Below are 3893 nucleotides of genomic sequence, written 5' to 3' on the forward strand. Positions count from 1 at the left end.
CTCTGTTACCTACGAGGAAAGATCGACATGAGTTTGTTAAAGGATCTCATATCTAAGAGTTCCATGAGCACGCTCGGATCGCTCTGATTTCACAGTGACCGAAATACAACAATATACATTTAACATATAGTTATGTAAACAAATCTTAATTAACGGCATGCTACGAATAACAAATTAACAAATGGACAAAGTTCTATACCAGTTGAAGACAATCATCAATCTTCGGAACTCCAACGCAGCGGAACCCTTCAAGTGATCTACCAACGCCTGGCGGAAGCGTCAACTACAGCAGCACGATCAACTGCGAACTCACGATTGCAATGGGGATGACACCACCACTAAAGAGCCCCAAGTATTCTCGGAGTGAAAACCCAAAGTGTGGGCTTTGATGAATTTGGTAAAGGAGAGGAAAAACAAATCGTGTAGGCGATAAGCAAGTGGGAGGGAAAAAGTCGTTATCGCATAGTATAAATGCTTATCGTTTAGGAGGAGCTACATGATCGTGTAGGATTTATTGAACGATCGTTTAGGAAAAGGTACACGGTCGTTTATAAAAACGGCACACTATACGATCGTTTAGAGAAGCTATTCGATCATGTAGGCGACAGTGTGCGATGGTTTAGCGCGAGGTGGACGATCGTTCAGCTAGGGAAGAGCTATCTTATAGTCTCTCGAAATACTTAAGCGATCGTTTTGATCAACACCATCGCGCTCTCACTTTTCTCTTCGGACTTTTGAATGATGGGCGATTCAAAATGAAAACCATTTTCATTTTAACTCATCAGTTACAGTAACCGACGTTGCCCCATTAACCAATGTTCAAACGTGATTTTTGGCATAATTATCTTATAATTAACCAATTAATTAAATAATAAATATAATCATATTATATTTAAATCCTATAGTTTGATATCACATATCTACTATAGTATTTTCTCCTCTACTTGATATAAATCATATTTATATCTAATTTCCTCCAAAATAATGTATCTCATACATTTAGCCAATTATATCATATATAATTGAACTTCCTCTTGCCAATTTGAACATTTCAAATTAACCTAAATATTGGTTATTGACTTTATCCAAGCTACCCAAGAGACCTAATGAACCTGTGGCTCGAAGCTCCAACGGTACGTGAATAGCTGACTAAACTCTTTAGCCACGAGATCCACCGTTAACTGTCAGGCATTCCACTAAAGACCAACAGTTGAACTCTTCTTACCACATATATATTTCTGTGTCCATCGAATATAACCAATCATGAGTACGATGACCCTTCACAGATGCTCGTAAATACAGCTGGGCCAAATTACCGTTATGCACCTATAGTTACATCTCACTCCTTAAGTATCACTGATGCCTCTAATGAACAATACAACATAGTCCAACTACGTGTGAACACCTCTCGGGCCAAGAGAAGATGTGTGGCACCACATCGTTCAAGTCCCAAAAATCAGCCCTTAAGGGAGCTATCTATCTACTTACCTCTACCTCGGGGAAGGAGTGAATTTCATCTTGTGTAGCTGAGTTCCTAGCTCCCAAATCAGACGAATCCCCAAAATGGTAGGTTTGAATCGGTGACCTAGCCACTCGCACCCATACAAATCAAATGATCGCCCTCAATGGCAGGAGTTCCCAACTCATTCAGGATTGAGGTCATGTTACCTATGGTTATCCTAGTGAAGTGAAGTTTCTGTCATGAACGCTGTTATATAAGAGACGTTAACACTTCGTGGTTAGATCTTATACAAACTCTTTGTATAGGACGCCTCCGCTCGCTTGTACCCAACACGAATGATCAAAATCAGACCATTTGTGACAAGTCACAAATGTTGTGACGATTCCACAAAACGGGCCGCATCCGTAGCGTTACCAGGATAAGGTTTCTCTCCTATATCCATATACTACAGACCATTTTGGTTATCACTCAAGACATGATCCACTTGTATGTCACCACAAACATGTTTGAGTCACATATAGATAACCAAGGATTTTATGTTTATTGGTTTGTGGCAAGACAAATAAAAAAAGTAAATGAGCGAAAATACAAGATGTGAAGTAAGTAGCATATATTAACAACACAAGCGTTCGTACAAACTGTTTACAAACTACAATACACGAGACTTTAGGGTATCAACCCCAACATCATTCAAATAAATAAAATTTTGATCTAGTTGACTATGCAGATTTTGGATATCTATCTGATCCACACAAAGCTAGATCTTAAACAAGTTATCTATTCACATGTGGAGGAACTATTATATCATGGCGATCGGTGAAATAAATCATAACAACCACTTCCTCAAATCATGCTGAAATTCTTGTAATTCACGAAGCTAGTCGAGAATGTGTATGGCTAAGATCAATGACTCAGCACGTTCGTGGAACATGTGGTTTGTCTTCTAGTAAAAATTTCTAACAATATTATACGAAGACAACACAATATGCATATCCCAAATCAAATGATGATATATTAAAGAAGATAGAATAAATCATATTTCACCAAAACTTTTCTATACTCATGATCTTAAAGAAAATGGTGACATCACTATACAACAAATTTGTTTGAAGGATAACCTGACAAACTTATTTACAAAATCATTACCGACCACAACCTTTGAAGAATTGGAGCACAACATCAAAATGTGGTGACTCAGAGATCTCAAGTGATGTTTTCATGAGAGGGAGTAAATATATTATATTCTTTTTAAAAGTATCAAATTATATGAAATATGTACTATTTTTTCTTCACTGGGATTTTTTTTTCCAATGAGTTTTTTCCTAGTAAAGTTTTAACGAGACATATTTCATATATAATGGGCATCTAAGAGAGAATGTTATAAATATGTTAAACTATGTGTAATGTAGATGTCTATTATTAATGTCAGTTGACCATGTGTCATCATTATCCCATGTGTTGTCAATGTGTCTCAAGATTATACACTATTAGTGTCCATGTAACCCACTTCCTACTTACCAAATTACCTATAAATAGTGGTATTTGGTGGGTTTTGGAAAATGCACATATTGGTGATCAATCCAAAAAGATTGGAGAAAGTGGAGAAATCCATTCTTTATTATTTTATTTACTTTTTGTTATTTATTTATATATTATATTATATTATATTTTCTCTATATCCGTGTTCTTGTTATGCGTTGTTATGCTCCTCAAATTGACAACAAGAAGTTTATTTTTCCTCTTTTACCTATTGTATTGATACGGTATTCATTTTAATATATAATCATAAATGTCTAAGTCGTTGGCCAAATAACATCACGTTTGGAGCAAGGGGTTGGTTATTGTAATTCTAGGTTATTATAGTTTGGGTCATAATAATATGTGTTTGAATTGTAAATTATTTTAATTTGAGAACTAAATAGTAAATACTATAGCAAATAATAAAAAATGATGAAAGTAAAATAGTAAAAATTGTTATTTACTATAGTTAATGAAGGTTTTGAAATAGTATTGAATGTAACTAATCGGGGATTTTGAAATAATATTCACCCCAACAAATTGGTTATTATAATCTTAGGATATTCCCAACGTTATTATAGTTTTTAGAGTATTTCTTAACGCCCCTTAAGTTCTTCACATTTGTTTAACTAATTTTACTTTTTTCATATAAAAAATGGAGCTGAATTGAATTGAGTTTTAAGAACGGAGGGGGATGTAGACTAAGAAACGAATAGAGGGAGGCCACGTGTAAAGAGCCTTCCTTGCAAGAGATAATCTTTTTTTTTTAATTTTTTAATTTTTTTAATTTTTATTTTTTAATTTTTATTTTTTTTTTAAATTTTAGTATTGCATCCTACGCCTAAACGAGCAGAGAGAGGAAACGCTCTCTCCTTTCTCTCTCTCCTCAGTGATTCAAAAACTCTTCAGGTTA

General features: G+C 34.8%; 1 protein-coding gene across 3 annotated transcripts in view; it reads left to right on the forward strand.

The window, feature by feature from the left end:
- Positions 1–709: 709 nt before the first annotated feature.
- Positions 710–3893, forward strand: part of LOC120088461 (zinc finger A20 and AN1 domain-containing stress-associated protein 8) — a 5805-nt gene continuing 2621 nt past the window's right edge. Inside the window, exons 1-2 of one of the 3 annotated variants that reach the window (XM_039045790.1) lie at positions 710–726; positions 3846–3889. The gene's annotated coding sequence lies outside the window, so the exon portion shown is untranslated. Of the gene's footprint in view, positions 727–3839; positions 3890–3893 lie in introns of those variants that run through there. The other 2 variants (XM_039045788.1, XM_039045789.1) reach the window with 2 other exon arrangements.

This window comes from Benincasa hispida, chromosome 10 (genome assembly GCF_009727055.1).
Source record: "Benincasa hispida cultivar B227 chromosome 10, ASM972705v1, whole genome shotgun sequence".
NCBI classification, from domain to species: Eukaryota; Viridiplantae; Streptophyta; class Magnoliopsida; order Cucurbitales; family Cucurbitaceae; genus Benincasa; species Benincasa hispida.